This window comes from Crinia signifera, chromosome 7, assembly GCF_055691185.1.
Source record: "Crinia signifera chromosome 7, ASM5569118v1, whole genome shotgun sequence".
In the NCBI taxonomy this organism is placed as follows: Eukaryota; Metazoa; Chordata; class Amphibia; order Anura; family Myobatrachidae; genus Crinia; species Crinia signifera.
The window spans coordinates 90,433,630-90,448,257 of record NC_139223.1 but is presented as its reverse complement, the minus strand read 5'-3'; the positions used below and the strand labels follow the sequence as shown (position 1 = coordinate 90,448,257).

General features: G+C 39.1%; 28 non-coding genes and 3 pseudogenes across 28 annotated transcripts; all 31 read right to left on the bottom strand.

Moving 5' to 3' along the window:
- Positions 1 to 329: 329 nt before the first annotated feature.
- LOC146022858 (5S ribosomal RNA) lies at positions 330 to 448 on the bottom strand. Its single transcript, XR_014452298.1, has one exon. It is a non-coding gene; the product is annotated as a 5S ribosomal RNA (ribosomal RNA).
- A 345-nt stretch (positions 449 to 793) lies between these two features.
- LOC146025408 (5S ribosomal RNA) lies at positions 794 to 912 on the bottom strand. Its single transcript, XR_014454107.1, has one exon. It is a non-coding gene; the product is annotated as a 5S ribosomal RNA (ribosomal RNA).
- A 342-nt stretch (positions 913 to 1,254) lies between these two features.
- Positions 1,255 to 1,373, bottom strand: LOC146022232 (5S ribosomal RNA). Its single transcript, XR_014451697.1, has one exon. It is a non-coding gene; the product is annotated as a 5S ribosomal RNA (ribosomal RNA).
- A 344-nt stretch (positions 1,374 to 1,717) lies between these two features.
- LOC146025506 (5S ribosomal RNA) lies at positions 1,718 to 1,836 on the bottom strand. Its single transcript, XR_014454168.1, has one exon. It is a non-coding gene; the product is annotated as a 5S ribosomal RNA (ribosomal RNA).
- A 345-nt stretch (positions 1,837 to 2,181) lies between these two features.
- Positions 2,182 to 2,300, bottom strand: LOC146025407 (5S ribosomal RNA). The gene has a single exon (XR_014454105.1). It is a non-coding gene; the product is annotated as a 5S ribosomal RNA (ribosomal RNA).
- A 342-nt stretch (positions 2,301 to 2,642) lies between these two features.
- LOC146021812 (5S ribosomal RNA) lies at positions 2,643 to 2,761 on the bottom strand. Its single transcript, XR_014451288.1, has one exon. It is a non-coding gene; the product is annotated as a 5S ribosomal RNA (ribosomal RNA).
- Positions 2,762 to 3,103: 342 nt separating this feature from the next.
- LOC146024244 (5S ribosomal RNA) lies at positions 3,104 to 3,222 on the bottom strand. Its single transcript, XR_014453632.1, has one exon. It is a non-coding gene; the product is annotated as a 5S ribosomal RNA (ribosomal RNA).
- Positions 3,223 to 3,564: 342 nt separating this feature from the next.
- LOC146024760 (5S ribosomal RNA) lies at positions 3,565 to 3,683 on the bottom strand (annotated as a pseudogene).
- Positions 3,684 to 4,025: 342 nt separating this feature from the next.
- LOC146024592 (5S ribosomal RNA) lies at positions 4,026 to 4,144 on the bottom strand. The gene has a single exon (XR_014453964.1). It is a non-coding gene; the product is annotated as a 5S ribosomal RNA (ribosomal RNA).
- A 345-nt stretch (positions 4,145 to 4,489) lies between these two features.
- Positions 4,490 to 4,608, bottom strand: LOC146024740 (5S ribosomal RNA; annotated as a pseudogene).
- A 344-nt stretch (positions 4,609 to 4,952) lies between these two features.
- LOC146022918 (5S ribosomal RNA) lies at positions 4,953 to 5,071 on the bottom strand. The gene has a single exon (XR_014452354.1). It is a non-coding gene; the product is annotated as a 5S ribosomal RNA (ribosomal RNA).
- Positions 5,072 to 5,416: 345 nt separating this feature from the next.
- Positions 5,417 to 5,535, bottom strand: LOC146025406 (5S ribosomal RNA). Its single transcript, XR_014454104.1, has one exon. It is a non-coding gene; the product is annotated as a 5S ribosomal RNA (ribosomal RNA).
- A 342-nt stretch (positions 5,536 to 5,877) lies between these two features.
- On the bottom strand, positions 5,878 to 5,996 carry LOC146021700 (5S ribosomal RNA). The gene has a single exon (XR_014451177.1). It is a non-coding gene; the product is annotated as a 5S ribosomal RNA (ribosomal RNA).
- Positions 5,997 to 6,338: 342 nt separating this feature from the next.
- LOC146024242 (5S ribosomal RNA) lies at positions 6,339 to 6,457 on the bottom strand. Its single transcript, XR_014453630.1, has one exon. It is a non-coding gene; the product is annotated as a 5S ribosomal RNA (ribosomal RNA).
- Positions 6,458 to 6,799: 342 nt separating this feature from the next.
- Positions 6,800 to 6,918, bottom strand: LOC146022221 (5S ribosomal RNA). Its single transcript, XR_014451686.1, has one exon. It is a non-coding gene; the product is annotated as a 5S ribosomal RNA (ribosomal RNA).
- A 342-nt stretch (positions 6,919 to 7,260) lies between these two features.
- LOC146021614 (5S ribosomal RNA) lies at positions 7,261 to 7,379 on the bottom strand. The gene has a single exon (XR_014451093.1). It is a non-coding gene; the product is annotated as a 5S ribosomal RNA (ribosomal RNA).
- A 342-nt stretch (positions 7,380 to 7,721) lies between these two features.
- LOC146022857 (5S ribosomal RNA) lies at positions 7,722 to 7,840 on the bottom strand. The gene has a single exon (XR_014452297.1). It is a non-coding gene; the product is annotated as a 5S ribosomal RNA (ribosomal RNA).
- Positions 7,841 to 8,185: 345 nt separating this feature from the next.
- On the bottom strand, positions 8,186 to 8,304 carry LOC146025401 (5S ribosomal RNA). Its single transcript, XR_014454102.1, has one exon. It is a non-coding gene; the product is annotated as a 5S ribosomal RNA (ribosomal RNA).
- Positions 8,305 to 8,646: 342 nt separating this feature from the next.
- LOC146022210 (5S ribosomal RNA) lies at positions 8,647 to 8,765 on the bottom strand. The gene has a single exon (XR_014451675.1). It is a non-coding gene; the product is annotated as a 5S ribosomal RNA (ribosomal RNA).
- A 345-nt stretch (positions 8,766 to 9,110) lies between these two features.
- Positions 9,111 to 9,229, bottom strand: LOC146023252 (5S ribosomal RNA). Its single transcript, XR_014452675.1, has one exon. It is a non-coding gene; the product is annotated as a 5S ribosomal RNA (ribosomal RNA).
- Positions 9,230 to 9,571: 342 nt separating this feature from the next.
- LOC146021613 (5S ribosomal RNA) lies at positions 9,572 to 9,690 on the bottom strand. The gene has a single exon (XR_014451092.1). It is a non-coding gene; the product is annotated as a 5S ribosomal RNA (ribosomal RNA).
- Positions 9,691 to 10,032: 342 nt separating this feature from the next.
- LOC146022856 (5S ribosomal RNA) lies at positions 10,033 to 10,151 on the bottom strand. The gene has a single exon (XR_014452296.1). It is a non-coding gene; the product is annotated as a 5S ribosomal RNA (ribosomal RNA).
- Positions 10,152 to 10,496: 345 nt separating this feature from the next.
- Positions 10,497 to 10,615, bottom strand: LOC146025390 (5S ribosomal RNA). Its single transcript, XR_014454101.1, has one exon. It is a non-coding gene; the product is annotated as a 5S ribosomal RNA (ribosomal RNA).
- Positions 10,616 to 10,957: 342 nt separating this feature from the next.
- On the bottom strand, positions 10,958 to 11,076 carry LOC146022198 (5S ribosomal RNA). Its single transcript, XR_014451664.1, has one exon. It is a non-coding gene; the product is annotated as a 5S ribosomal RNA (ribosomal RNA).
- Positions 11,077 to 11,420: 344 nt separating this feature from the next.
- LOC146025505 (5S ribosomal RNA) lies at positions 11,421 to 11,539 on the bottom strand. Its single transcript, XR_014454167.1, has one exon. It is a non-coding gene; the product is annotated as a 5S ribosomal RNA (ribosomal RNA).
- Positions 11,540 to 11,884: 345 nt separating this feature from the next.
- On the bottom strand, positions 11,885 to 12,003 carry LOC146025379 (5S ribosomal RNA). The gene has a single exon (XR_014454100.1). It is a non-coding gene; the product is annotated as a 5S ribosomal RNA (ribosomal RNA).
- Positions 12,004 to 12,345: 342 nt separating this feature from the next.
- On the bottom strand, positions 12,346 to 12,464 carry LOC146021586 (5S ribosomal RNA). Its single transcript, XR_014451066.1, has one exon. It is a non-coding gene; the product is annotated as a 5S ribosomal RNA (ribosomal RNA).
- Positions 12,465 to 12,806: 342 nt separating this feature from the next.
- On the bottom strand, positions 12,807 to 12,925 carry LOC146024241 (5S ribosomal RNA). Its single transcript, XR_014453629.1, has one exon. It is a non-coding gene; the product is annotated as a 5S ribosomal RNA (ribosomal RNA).
- A 342-nt stretch (positions 12,926 to 13,267) lies between these two features.
- Positions 13,268 to 13,386, bottom strand: LOC146024240 (5S ribosomal RNA). The gene has a single exon (XR_014453628.1). It is a non-coding gene; the product is annotated as a 5S ribosomal RNA (ribosomal RNA).
- A 342-nt stretch (positions 13,387 to 13,728) lies between these two features.
- LOC146024473 (5S ribosomal RNA) lies at positions 13,729 to 13,847 on the bottom strand. The gene has a single exon (XR_014453853.1). It is a non-coding gene; the product is annotated as a 5S ribosomal RNA (ribosomal RNA).
- Positions 13,848 to 14,192: 345 nt separating this feature from the next.
- On the bottom strand, positions 14,193 to 14,311 carry LOC146024739 (5S ribosomal RNA; annotated as a pseudogene).
- Positions 14,312 to 14,628: the final 317 nt, after the last annotated feature.

Here is a 14,628-nt window from a genome sequence, read left to right as displayed (position 1 = left end):
TTTTTTGCACTCTTCTACTTCTATAACCAGGTAAGCTAATAAAAAAGTTTCCTAACTGTTTTGGCTTACTGAAAAAAATCATGTGTTGATAATGTAAAAAGACCTACAGGACATGATATAAGCAGGTGGTCTCAAATTAAACTACTAAAGAGGCTCAACACTGTTTAGCTGCCAAAAGCAGTTGGGATTGGGCCTAAACAGTGTGGTAAGTTTTTAGGTGATGGCTATTGTGTCTGTTTGACCTCTTCCAAATGTCTGTACTGGCAATAAAAAAAAGTTTCCAATTTAAATAGCTAGAGAATAAAAACAATTTGCCAGTAATGGTAAAAAACCTACAGCACCTGGTGTTCCCATGTGCTCACCCACCCAAGTACTAACCAGGCCCATCACTGCTTAGCTTCCAAGATCAGACGAGATTGGGCGTATCCAATGTGGTATGGCTGTAGGTGAGATACAGGCACTTTTTTGCACTCTTCTACTTCTATAACCAGGTAAGCTAAAAAAAAAGTTTCCTAACTGTTTTGGCTTACTGAAAAAAATCATGTGTTGATAATGTAAAAAGACCTACAGGACATGATATAAGCAGGTGGTCTCAAATTAAACTACTAAAGAGGGTCAACACTGTTTAGCTGCCAAAAGCAGTTGGAATTGGGCCTAAACAGTGTGGTAAGTTTTTATGTGATGGCTATTGTGTCTGTTTGACCTCTCCCAAATGTCTGTATTGGCAATAAAAAGAAAAAGTTTCCAATTTAAATAGCTAGAGAATAAAAACAATTTGCCAGTAATGGGAACAAACCTACAGCACCTGGTGTTCCCATGTGGTCCCCCACCCAAGTACTAACCAGGCCCATCACTGCTTAGCTTCCAAGATCAGACGAGATTGGGCGTATCCAATGTGGTATGGCTGTAGGTGAGATACAGGCACTTTTTTGCACTCTTCTACTTCTATAACCAGGTAAGCTAATAAAAAAGTTTCCTAACTGTTTTGGCTTACTGAAAAAAATCATGTGTTGATAATGTAAAAAGACCTACAGGACATGATATAAGCAGGTGGTCTCAAATTAAACTACTAAAGAGGCTCAACACTGTTTAGCTGCCAAAAGCAGTTGGGATTGGGCCTAAACAGTGTGGTAAGTTTTTAGGTGATGGCTATTGTGTCTGTTTGACCTCTTCCAAATGTCTGTACTGGCAATAAAAAAAAGTTTCCAATTTAAATAGCTAGAGAATAAAAACAATTTGCCAGTAATGGGAAAAAACCTACAGCACCTGGTGTTCCCATGTGGTCCCCCACCCAAGTACTAACCAGGCCCATCACTGCTTAACTTCCAAGATCAGACGAGATTGGGCGTATCCAATGTGGTATGACTGTAGGTGAGATACAGGCACTTTTTTGCACTCTTCTACTTCTATAACCAGGTAAGCTAATAAAAAAGTTTCCTAACTGTTTTGGCTTATTGAAAAAAATCATGTGTTGATAATGTAAAAGGACCTACAGGACATGATATAAGCAGGTGGTCCCAAATTAAACTACTAAAGAGGCTCAACACTGTTTAGCTGCCAAAAGCAGTTGGGATTGGGCCTAAACAGTGTGGTAAGTTTTTAGGTGATGGCTATTGTGTCTGTTTGACCTCTCCCAAATGTCTGTATTGGCAATAAAAAGAAAAAGTTTCCAATTTAAATAGCTAGAGAATAAAAACAATTTGCCAGTAATGGGAAAAACCTACAGCACCTGGTGTTCCCATGTGGTCTCCCACCCAAGTACTAAACAGGCCCAACACTGCTTAGCTTCCAAGATCAGACGAGATTGGGTGTGTCCAATGTGGTATGGCTGTAGATGAGATACAGGCACTTTTTTGCCCTCTTCTACTTCTATAACCAGGTAAGCTAATAAAAAAGTTTCCTAACTGTTTTGGCTTACTGAAAAAAATCATGTGTTGGTAATGTAAAAAGACGTACAGGACATAATATTAGCAAGTGGTCTCAAATTAAACTACTAAATAGGCTCAACACTGTTTAGCTGCCAAAAGCAGTTGGAATTGGGCCTAAACAGTGTGGTAAGTTTTTATGTGATGGCTATTGTGTCTGTTTGACCTCTCCCAAATGTCTGTATTGGCAATAAAAAGAAAAAGTTTCCAATTTAAATAGCTAGAGAATAAAAACAATTTGCCAGTAATGGGAACAAACCTACAGCACCTGGTGTTCCCATGTGGTCCCCCACCCAAGTACTAACCAGGCCCATCACTGCTTAGCTTCCAAGATCAGACGAGATTGGGCGTATCCAATGTGGTATGGCTGTAGGTGAGATACAGGCACTTTTTTGCACTCTTCTACTTCTATAACCAGGTAAGCTAATAAAAAAGTTTCCTAACTGTTTTGGCTTACTGAAAAAAATCATGTGTTGATAATGTAAAAAGACCTACAGGACATGATATAAGCAGGTGGTCAAAAATTAAACTACCAAAGAGGCTCAACACTGTTTAGCTGCCAAAAGCAGTTGGGATTGGGCCTAAACAGTGTGGTAAGTTTTTAGGTGATGGCTATTGTGTCTGTTTGACCTCTTCCAAATGTCTGTACTGGCAATAAAAAAAAGTTTCCAATTTAAATAGCTAGAGAATAAAAACAATTTGCCAGTAATGGTAAAAAACCTACAGCACCTGGTGTTCCCATGTGGTCACCCACCCAAGTACTAACCAGGCCCATCACTGCTTAGCTTCCAAGATCAGATGAGATTGGGCGTATCCAATGTGGTATGGCTGTAGGTGAGATACGTGCACTTTTTTGCACTCTTCTACTTCTATAACCAGGTAAGCTAATAAAAAAGTTTCCTAACTGTTTTGGCTTACTGAAAAAAATCATGTGTTGATAATGTAAAAAGACCTACAGGACATGATATAAGCACATGGTCTCAAATTAAACTACTAAAGAGGCTCAACACTGTTTAGCTGCCAAAAGCAGTTGGGATTGGGCCTAAACAGTGTGGTAAGTTTTTAGGTGATGGCTATTGTGTCTGTTTGACCTCTTCCAAATGTCTGTACTGGCAATAAAAAAAAGTTTCCAATTTAAATAGCTAGAGAATAAAATTAATTTGCCAGTAATGGTAAAAAACCTACAGCACCTGGTGTTCCCATGTGCTCACCCACCCAAGTACTAACCAGGCCCATCACTGCTTAGCTTCAAAGATCAGACGAGATTGGGCGTATCCAATGTGGTATGGCTGTAGGTGAGATACAGGCACTTTTTTGCACTCTTCTACTTCTATAACCAGGTAAGCTAATAAAAAAGTTTCCTAACTGTTTTGGCTTACTGAAAAAAATCATGTGTTGATAATGTAAAAAGACCTACAGGACATGATATAAGCACGTGGTCTCAAATTAAACTACTAAAGAGGCTCAACACTGTTTAGCTGCCAAAAGCAGTTGGGATTGGGCCTAAACAGTGTGGTAAGTTTTTAGGTGATGGCTATTGTGTCTGTTTGACCTCTTCCAAATGTCTGTACTGGCAATAAAAAAAAGTTTCCAATTTAAATAGCTAGAGAATAAAAACAATTTGCCAGTAATGGTAAAAAACCTACAGCACCTGGTGTTCCCATGTGCTCACCCACCCAAGTACTAACCAGGCCCATCACTGCTTAGCTTCAAAGATCAGACGAGATTGGACGTATCCAATGTGGTATGGCTGTAGGTGAGATACAGGCACTTTTTTGCACTCTTCTACTTCTATAACCAGGTAAGCTAATAAAAAAGTTTCCTAACTGTTTTGGCTTACTGAAAAAAATCATGTGTTGATAATGTAAAAAGACCTACAGGACATGATATAAGCAGGTGGTCTCAAATTAAACTACTTAAGAGGCTCAACACTGTTTAGCTGCCAAAAGCAGTTGGGATTGGGCCTAAACAGTGTGGTAAGTTTTTAGGTGATGGCTATTGTGTCTGTTTGACCTCTTCCAAATGTCTGTACTGGCAACAAAAAAAAGTTTTTAATTTAAATAGCTAGAGAATAAAAACAATTTGCCAGTAATGGTAAAAAACCTACAGCACCTGGTGTTCCCATGTGGTCACCCACCCAAGTACTAACCAGGCCCATCACTGCTTAGCTTCCAAGATCAGACGAGATTGGGCGTATCCAATGTGGTATGGCTGTAGGTGAGATAAAGGCACTTTTTTGCACTCTTCTACTTCTATAACCAGGTAAGCTAAAAAAAAAGTTTCCTAACTGTTTTGGCTTACTGAAAAAAATCATGTGTTAATAATGTAAAAAGACCTACAGGACATGATATAAGCAGGTGGTCTCAAATTAAACTACTAAAGAGGCTCAACACTGTTTAGCTGCCAAAGGCAGTTGGAATTGGGCCTAAACAGTGTGGTAAGTTTTTATGTGATGGATATTGTGTCTGTTTGACCTCTCCCAAATGTCTGTATTGGCAATAAAAAGAAAAAGTTTCCAATTTAAATAGCTAGAGAATAAAAACAATTTGCCAGTAATGGGAAAAAACCTACAGTACCTGGTGTTCACATGTGGTCCCCCACCCAAGTACTAACCAGGCCCATCACTGTTTAACTTCCAAGATTAGACAAGATTGGGCGTATCCAATGTGGTATGACTGTAGGTGAGATACAGGCACTTTTTTGCACTCTTCTACTTCTATAACCAGGTAAGCTAATAAAAAAGTTTCCTAACTGTTTTGGCTTACTGAAATAAATCATGTGTTGATAATGTAAAAAGACCTACAGGACATGATATAAGCAGGTGGTCTCAAATTAAACTACTAAAGAGGCTCAACACTGTTTAGCTGCCAAAAGCAGTTGGAATTGGGCCTAAACAGTGTGGTAAGTTTTTAGGTGATGGCTATTGTGTCTGTTTGACCTCTTCCAAATGTCTGTACTGGCAATTTAAAAAAAAGTTTCCAATTTAAATAGCTAGAGAATAAAAACAATTTGCCAGTAATGGTAAAAAACCTACAGCACCTGGTGTTCCCATGTGGTCACCCACCCAAGTACTAACCAGGCCCATCACTGCATAGCTTCCAAGATCAGACGAGATTGGGCGTATCCAATGTGGTATGACTGTAGGTGAGATACCGGCACTTTTTTGCCCTCTTCTACTTCCATAACCAGGTAAGCTAATAAAAAAGTTTCCTAACTGTTTTGGCTTACTGAAAAAAATCATGTGTTGGTAATGTAAAAAGACGTACAGGACATAATATTAGCAGGTGGTCTCAAATTAAACTACTAAATAGGCTCAACACTGTTTAGCTGCCAAAAGCAGTTGGAATTGGGCCTAAACAGTGTGGTAAGTTTTTATGTGATGGCTATTGTGTCTGTTTGACCTCTCCCAAATGTCTGTATTAGCAATAAAAAGAAAAAGTTTCCAATTTAAATAGCTAGAGAATAAAAACAATTTGCCAGTAATGGGAACAAACCTACAGCACCTGGTGTTCCCATGTGGTCCCCCACCCAAGTACTAACCAGGCCCATCACTGCTTAGCTTCCAAGATCAGACGAGATTGGGCGTATCCAATGTGGTATGGCTGTAGGTGAGATACAGGCACTTTTTTGCACTCTTCTACTTCTATAACCAGGTAAGCTAATAAAAAAGTTTCCTAACTGTTTTGGCTTACTGAAAAAAATCATGTGTTGATAATGTAAAAAGACCTACAGGACATGATATAAGCAGGTGGTCTCAAATTAAACTACTAAAGAGGCTCAACACTGTTTAGCTGCCAAAAGCAGTTGGGATTGGGCCTAAACAGTGTGGTAAATTTTTAGGTGATGGCTATTGTGTCTGTTTGACCTCTTCCAAATGTCTGTACTGGCAATAAAAAAAAATGTCCAATTTAAATAGCTAGAGAATAAAAACAATTTGCCAGTAATGGTAAAAAACCTACAGCACCTGGTGTTCCCATGTGGTCACCCACCCAAGTACTAACCAGGCCCATCACTGCTTAGCTTCCAAGATCAGATGAGATTGGGCGTATCCAATGTGGTATGGCTGTAGGTGAGATACGTGCACTTTTTTGCACTCTTCTACTTCTATAACCAGGTAAGCTAATAAAAAAGTTTCCTAACTGTTTTGGCTTACTGAAAAAAATCATGTGTTGATAATGTAAAAAGACCTACAGGACATGATATAAGCACGTGGTCTCAAATTAAACTACTAAAGAGGCTCAACACTGTTTAGCTGCCAAAAGCAGTTGGGATTGGGCCTAAACAGTGTGGTAAGTTTTTAGGTGATGGCTATTGTGTCTGTTTGACCTCTTCCAAATGTCTGTACTGGCAATAAAAAAAAGTTTCCAATTTAAATAGCTAGAGAATAAAAACAATTTGCCAGTAATGGTAAAAAACCTACAGCACCTGGTGTTCCCATGTGCTCACCCACCCAAGTACTAACCAGGCCCATCACTGCTTAGCTTCAAAGATCAGACGAGATTGGGCGTATCCAATGTGGTATGGCTGTAGGTGAGATACAGGCACTTTTTTGCACTCTTCTACTTCTATAACCAGGTAAGCTAATAAAAAAGTTTCCTAACTGTTTTGGCTTACTGAAAAAAATCATGTGTTGATAATGTAAAAAGACCTACAGGACATGATATAAGCACGTGGTCTCAAATTAAACTACTAAAGAGGCTCAACACTGTTTAGCTGCCAAAAGCAGTTGGGATTGGGCCTAAACAGTGTGGTAAGTTTTTAGGTGATGGCTATTGTGTCTGTTTGACCTCTTCCAAATGTCTGTACTGGCAATAAAAAAAAGTTTCCAATTTAAATAGCTAGAGAATAAAAACAATTTGCCAGTAATGGTAAAAAACCTACAGCACCTGGTGTTCCCATGTGGTCCCCCACCCAAGTACTAACCAGGCCCATCACTGCTTAACTTCCAAGATCAGACGAGATTGGGCGTATCCAATGTGGTATGACTGTAGGTGAGATACAGGCACTTTTTTGCACTCTTCTACTTCTATAACCAGGTAAGCTAATAAAAAAGTTTCCTAACTGTTTTGGCTTACTGAAAAAAATCATGTGTTGATAATGTAAAAGGACCTACAGGACATGATATAAGCAGGTGGTCCCAAATTAAACTACTAAAGAGGCTCAACACTGTTAAGCTGCCAAAAGCAGTTGGGATTGGGCCTAAACAGTGTGGTAAGTTTTTAGGTGATGGCTATTGTGTCTGTTTGACCTCTTCCAAATGTCTGTACTGGCAATAAAAAAAAGTTTCCAATTTAAATAGCTAGAGAATAAAAACAATTTGCCAGTAATGGTAAAAAACCTACAGCACCTGGTGTTCCCATGTGGTCACCCACCCAAGTACTAACCAGGCCCATCACTGCTTAGCTTCCAAGATCAGACAAGATTGGGCGTATCCAATGTGGTATGGCTGTAGGTGAGATACATGCACTTTTTTGCACTCTTCTACTTCTATAACCAGGTAAGCTAATAAAAAAGTTTCCTAACTGTTTTGGCTTACTGAAAAAAATCATGTGTTGATAATGTAAAAAGACCTACAGGACATGATATAAGCAGGTGGTCTCAAATTAAACTACTAAAGAGGCTCAACACTGTTTAGCTGCCAAAAGCAGTTGGGATTGGGCCTAAACAGTGTGGTAAGTTTTTAGGTGATGGCTATTGTGTCTGTTTGACCTCTTCCAAATGTCTGTACTGGCAATAAAAAAAAGTTTCCAATTTAAATAGCTAGAGAATAAAAACAATTTGCCAGTAATGGTAAAAAACCTACAGCACCTGGTGTTCCCATGTGCTCACCCACCCAAGTACTAACCAGGCCCATCACTGCTTAGCTTCCAAGATCAGACGAGATTGGGCGTATCCAATGTGGTATGGCTGTAGGTGAGATACAGGCACTTTTTTGCACTCTTCTACTTCTATAACCAGGTAAGCTAAAAAAAAAGTTTCCTAACTGTTTTGGCTTACTGAAAAAAATCATGTGTTGATAATGTAAAAAGACCTACAGGACATGATATAAGCAGGTGGTCTCAAATTAAACTACTAAAGAGGGTCAACACTGTTTAGCTGCCAAAAGCAGTTGGAATTGGGCCTAAACAGTGTGGTAAGTTTTTATGTGATGGCTATTGTGTCTGTTTGACCTCTCCCAAATGTCTGTATTGGCAATAAAAAGAAAAAGTTTCCAATTTAAATAGCTAGAGAATAAAAACAATTTGCCAGTAATGGGAACAAACCTACAGCACCTGGTGTTCCCATGTGGTCCCCCACCCAAGTACTAACCAGGCCCATCACTGCTTAGCTTCCAAGATCAGACGAGATTGGGCGTATCCAATGTGGTATGGCTGTAGGTGAGATACAGGCACTTTTTTGCACTCTTCTACTTCTATAACCAGGTAAGCTAATAAAAAAGTTTCCTAACTGTTTTGGCTTACTGAAAAAAATCATGTGTTGATAATGTAAAAGGACCTACAGGACATGATATAAGCAGGTGGTCTCAAATTAAACTACTAAAGAGGCTCAACACTGTTTAGCTGCCAAAAGCAGTTGGGATTGGGCCTAAACAGTGTGGTAAGTTTTTAGGTGATGGCTATTGTGTCTGTTTGACCTCTTCCAAATGTCTGTACTGGCAATAAAAAAAAGTTTCCAATTTAAATAGCTAGAGAATAAAAACAATTTGCCAGTAATGGGAAAAAACCTACAGCACCTGGTGTTCCCATGTGGTCCCCCACCCAAGTACTAACCAGGCCCATCACTGCTTAACTTCCAAGATCAGACGAGATTGGGCGTATCCAATGTGGTATGACTGTAGGTGAGATACAGGCACTTTTTTGCACTCTTCTACTTCTATAACCAGGTAAGCTAAAAAAAAAGTTTCCTAACTGTTTTGGCTTACTGAAAAAAATCATGTGTTGATAATGTAAAAAGACCTACAGGACATGATATAAGCAGGTGGTCTCAAATTAAACTACTAAAGAGGGTCAACACTGTTTAGCTGCCAAAAGCAGTTGGAATTGGGCCTAAACAGTGTGCTAAGTTTTTATGTAATGGCTATTGTGTCTGTTTGACCTCTCCCAAATGTCTGTATTGGCAATAAAAAGAAAAAGTTTCCAATTTAAATAGCTAGAGAATAAAAACAATTTGCCAGTAATGGGAAAAAACCTACAGCACCTGGTGTTCCCATGTGTTCCCCCACCCAAGTACTAACCAGGCCCATCACTGCTTAACTTCCAAGATCAGACGAGATTGGGCGTATCCAATGTGGTATGACTGTAGGTGAGATACAGGCACTTTTTTGCACTCTTCTACTTCTATAACCAGGTAAGCTAATAAAAAAGTTTCCTAACTGTTTTGGCTTACTGAAAAAAATCATGTGTTGATAATGTAAAAGGACCTACAGGACATGATATAAGCAGGTGGTCCCAAATTAAACTACTAAAGAGGCTCAACACTGTTAAGCTGCCAAAAGCAGTTGGGATTGGGCCTAAACAGTGTGGTAAGTTTTTAGGTGATGGCTATTGTGTCTGTTTGACCTCTTCCAAATGTCTGTACTGGCAATAAAAAAAAGTTTCCAATTTAAATAGCTAGAGAATAAAAACAATTTGCCAGTAATGGTAAAAAACCTACAGCACCTGGTGTTCCCATGTGGTCACCCACCCAAGTACTAACCAGGCCCATCACTGCTTAGCTTCCAAGATCAGACAAGATTGGGCGTATCCAATGTGGTATGGCTGTAGGTGAGATACATGCACTTTTTTGCACTCTTCTACTTCTATAACCAGGTAAGCTAATAAAAAAGTTTCCTAACTGTTTTGGCTTACTGAAAAAAATCATGTGTTGATAATGTAAAAAGACCTACAGGACATGATATAAGCAGGTGGTCTCAAATTAAACTACTAAAGAGGCTCAACACTGTTTAGCTGCCAAAAGCAGTTGGGATTGGGCCTAAACAGTGTGGTAAGTTTTTAGGTGATGGCTATTGTGTCTGTTTGACCTCTTCCAAATGTCTGTACTGGCAATAAAAAAAAGTTTCCAATTTAAATAGCTAGAGAATAAAAACAATTTGCCAGTAATGGTAAAAAACCTACAGCACCTGGTGTTCCCATGTGCTCACCCACCCAAGTACTAACCAGGCCCATCACTGCTTAGCTTCCAAGATCAGACGAGATTGGGCGTATCCAATGTGGTATGGCTGTAGGTGAGATACAGGCACTTTTTTGCACTCTTCTACTTCTATAACCAGGTAAGCTAAAAAAAAAGTTTCCTAACTGTTTTGGCTTACTGAAAAAAATCATGTGTTGATAATGTAAAAAGACCTACAGGACATGATATAAGCAGGTGGTCTCAAATTAAACTACTAAAGAGGGTCAACACTGTTTAGCTGCCAAAAGCAGTTGGAATTGGGCCTAAACAGTGTGGTAAGTTTTTATGTGATGGCTATTGTGTCTGTTTGACCTCTCCCAAATGTCTGTATTGGCAATAAAAAGAAAAAGTTTCCAATTTAAATAGCTAGAGAATAAAAACAATTTGCCAGTAATGGGAACAAACCTACAGCACCTGGTGTTCCCATGTGGTCCCCCACCCAAGTACTAACCAGGCCCATCACTGCTTAGCTTCCAAGATCAGACGAGATTGGGCGTATCCAATGTGGTATGGCTGTAGGTGAGATACAGGCACTTTTTTGCACTCTTCTACTTCTATAACCAGGTAAGCTAATAAAAAAGTTTCCTAACTGTTTTGGCTTACTGAAAAAAATCATGTGTTGATAATGTAAAAAGACCTACAGGACATGATATAAGCAGGTGGTCTCAAATTAAACTACTAAAGAGGCTCAACACTGTTTAGCTGCCAAAAGCAGTTGGGATTGGGCCTAAACAGTGTGGTAAGTTTTTAGGTGATGGCTATTGTGTCTGTTTGACCTCTTCCAAATGTCTGTACTGGCAATAAAAAAAAGTTTCCAATTTAAATAGCTAGAGAATAAAAACAATTTGCCAGTAATGGGAAAAAACCTACAGCACCTGGTGTTCCCATGTGGTCCCCCACCCAAGTACTAACCAGGCCCATCACTGCTTAACTTCCAAGATCAGACGAGATTGGGCGTATCCAATGTGGTATGACTGTAGGTGAGATACAGGCACTTTTTTGCACTCTTCTACTTCTATAACCAGGTAAGCTAATAAAAAAGTTTCCTAACTGTTTTGGCTTATTGAAAAAAATCATGTGTTGATAATGTAAAAGGACCTACAGGACATGATATAAGCAGGTGGTCCCAAATTAAACTACTAAAGAGGCTCAACACTGTTTAGCTGCCAAAAGCAGTTGGGATTGGGCCTAAACAGTGTGGTAAGTTTTTAGGTGATGGCTATTGTGTCTGTTTGACCTCTCCCAAATGTCTGTATTGGCAATAAAAAGAAAAAGTTTCCAATTTAAATAGCTAGAGAATAAAAACAATTTGCCAGTAATGGGAAAAACCTACAGCACCTGGTGTTCCCATGTGGTCTCCCACCCAAGTACTAAACAGGCCCAACACTGCTTAGCTTCCAAGATCAGACGAGATTGGGTGTGTCCAATGTGGTATGGCTGTAGATGAGATACAGGCACTTTTTTGCCCTCTTCTACTTCTATAACCAGGTAAGCTAATAAAAAAGTTTCCTAACTGTTTTGGCTTACTGAAAAAAATCATGTGTTGGTAATGTAAAAAGACGTACAGGACATAATATTAGCAGGTGGTCTCAAATTAAACTACTAAATAGGCTCAACACTGTTTAGCTGCCAAAAGCAGTTGGAATTGGGCCTAAACAGTGTGGTAAGTTTTTATGTGATGGCTATTGTGTCTGTTTGACCTCTCCCAAATGTCTGTATTGGCAATAAAAAGAAAAAGTTTCCAATTTAAATAGCTAGAGAATAAAAACAATTTGCCAGTAATGGGAACAAACCTACAGCACCTGGTGTTCCCATGTGGTCCCCCACCCAAGTACTAACCAGGCCCATCACTGCTTAGCTTCCAAGATCAGACGAGATTGGGCGTATCCAATGTGGTATGGCTGTAGGTGAGATACAGGCACTTTTTTGCACTCTTCTACTTCTATAACCAGGTAAGCTAATAAAAAAGTTTCCTAACTGTTTTGGCTTACTGAAAAAAATCATGTGTTGATAATGTAAAAAGACCTACAGGACATGATATAAGCAGGTGGTCAAAAATTAAACTACCAAAGAGGCTCAACACTGTTTAGCTGCCAAAAGCAGTTGGGATTGGGCCTAAACAGTGTGGTAAGTTTTTAGGTGATGGCTATTGTGTCTGTTTGACCTCTTCCAAATGTCTGTACTGGCAATAAAAAAAAGTTTCCAATTTAAATAGCTAGAGAATAAAAACAATTTGCCAGTAATGGTAAAAAACCTACAGCACCTGGTGTTCCCATGTGGTCACCCACCCAAGTACTAACCAGGCCCATCACTGCTTAGCTTCCAAGATCAGATGAGATTGGGCGTATCCAATGTGGTATGGCTGTAGGTGAGATACGTGCACTTTTTTGCACTCTTCTACTTCTATAACCAGGTAAGCTAATAAAAAAGTTTCCTAACTGTTTTGGCTTACTGAAAAAAATCATGTGTTGATAATGTAAAAAGACCTACAGGACATGATATAAGCACATGGTCTCAAATTAAACTACTAAAGAGGCTCAACACTGTTTAGCTGCCAAAAGCAGTTGGGATTGGGCCTAAACAGTGTGGTAAGTTTTTAGGTGATGGCTATTGTGTCTGTTTGACCTCTTCCAAATGTCTGTACTGGCAATAAAAAAAAGTTTCCAATTTAAATAGCTAGAGAATAAAAACAATTTGCCAGTAATGGTAAAAAACCTACAGCACCTGGTGTTCCCATGTGCTCACCCACCCAAGTACTAACCAGGCCCATCACTGCTTAGCTTCAAAGATCAGACGAGATTGGGCGTATCCAATGTGGTATGGCTGTAGGTGAGATACAGGCATTTTTTTGCACTCTTCTACTTCTATAACCAGGTAAGCTAATAAAAAAGTTTCCTAACTGTTTTGGCTTACTGAAAAAAATCATGTGTTGATAATGTAAAAAGACCTACAGGACATGATATAAGCACGTGGTCTCAAATTAAACTACTAAAGAGGCTCAACACTGTTTAGCTGCCAAAAGCAGTTGGGATTGGGCCTAAACAGTGTGGTAAGTTTTTAGGTGATGGCTATTGTGTCTGTTTGACCTCTTCCAAATGTCTGTACTGGCAATAAAAAAAAGTTTCCAATTTAAATAGCTAGAGAATAAAAACAATTTGCCAGTAATGGTAAAAAACCTACAGCACCTGGTGTTCCCATGTGCTCACCCACCCAAGTACTAACCAGGCCCATCACTGCTTAGCTTCAAAGATCAGACGAGATTGGGCGTATCCAATGTGGTATGGCTGTAGGTGAGATACAGGCACTTTTTTGCACTCTTCTACTTCTATAACCAGGTAAGCTAATAAAAAAGTTTCCTAACTGTTTTGGCTTACTGAAAAAAATCATGTGTTGATAATGTAAAAAGACCTACAGGACATGATATAAGCAGGTGGTCTCAAATTAAACTACTTAAGAGGCTCAACACTGTTTAGCTGCCAAAAGCAGTTGGGATTGGGCCTAAACAGTGTGGTAAGTTTTTAGGTGATGGCTATTGTGTCTGTTTGACCTCTTCCAAATGTCTGTACTGGCAACAAAAAAAAGTTTTTAATTTAAATAGCTAGAGAATAAAAACAATTTGCCAGTAATGGTAAAAAACCTACAGCACCTGGTGTTCCCATGTGGTCACCCACCCAAGTACTAACCAGGCCCATCACTGCTTAGCTTCCAAGATCAGACGAGATTGGGCGTATCCAATGTGGTATGGCTGTAGGTGAGATAAAGGCACTTTTTTGCACTTTTCTACTTCTATAACCAGGTAAGCTAAAAAAAAAGTTTCCTAACTGTTTTGGCTTACTGAAAAAAATCATGTGTTAATAATGTAAAAAGACCTACAGGACATGATATAAGCAGGTGGTCTCAAATTAAACTACTAAAGAGGCTCAACACTGTTTAGCTGCCAAAGGCAGTTGGAATTGGGCCTAAACAGTGTGGTAAGTTTTTATGTGATGGATATTGTGTCTGTTTGACCTCTCCCAAATGTCTGTATTGGCAATAAAAAGAAAAAGTTTCCAATTTAAATAGCTAGAGAATAAAAACAATTTGCCAGTAATGGGAAAAAACCTACAGTACCTGGTGTTCACATGTGGTCCCCCACCCAAGTACTAACCAGGCCCATCACTGTTTAACTTCCAAGATTAGACAAGATTGGGCGTATCCAATGTGGTATGACTGTAGGTGAGATACAGGCACTTTTTTGCACTCTTCTACTTCTATAACCAGGTAAGCTAATAAAAAAGTTTCCTAACTGTTTTGGCTTACTGAAATAAATCATGTGTTGATAATGTAAAAAGACCTACAGGACATGATATAAGCAGGTGGTCTCAAATTAAACTACTAAAGAGGCTCAACACTGTTTAGCTGCCAAAAGCAGTTGGAATTGGGCCTAAACAGTGTGGTAAGTTTTTAGGTGATGGCTATTGTGTCTGTTTGACCTCTTCCAAATGTCTGTACTGGCAATTTAAAAAAAAGTTTCCAATTTAAATAGCTAGAGAAT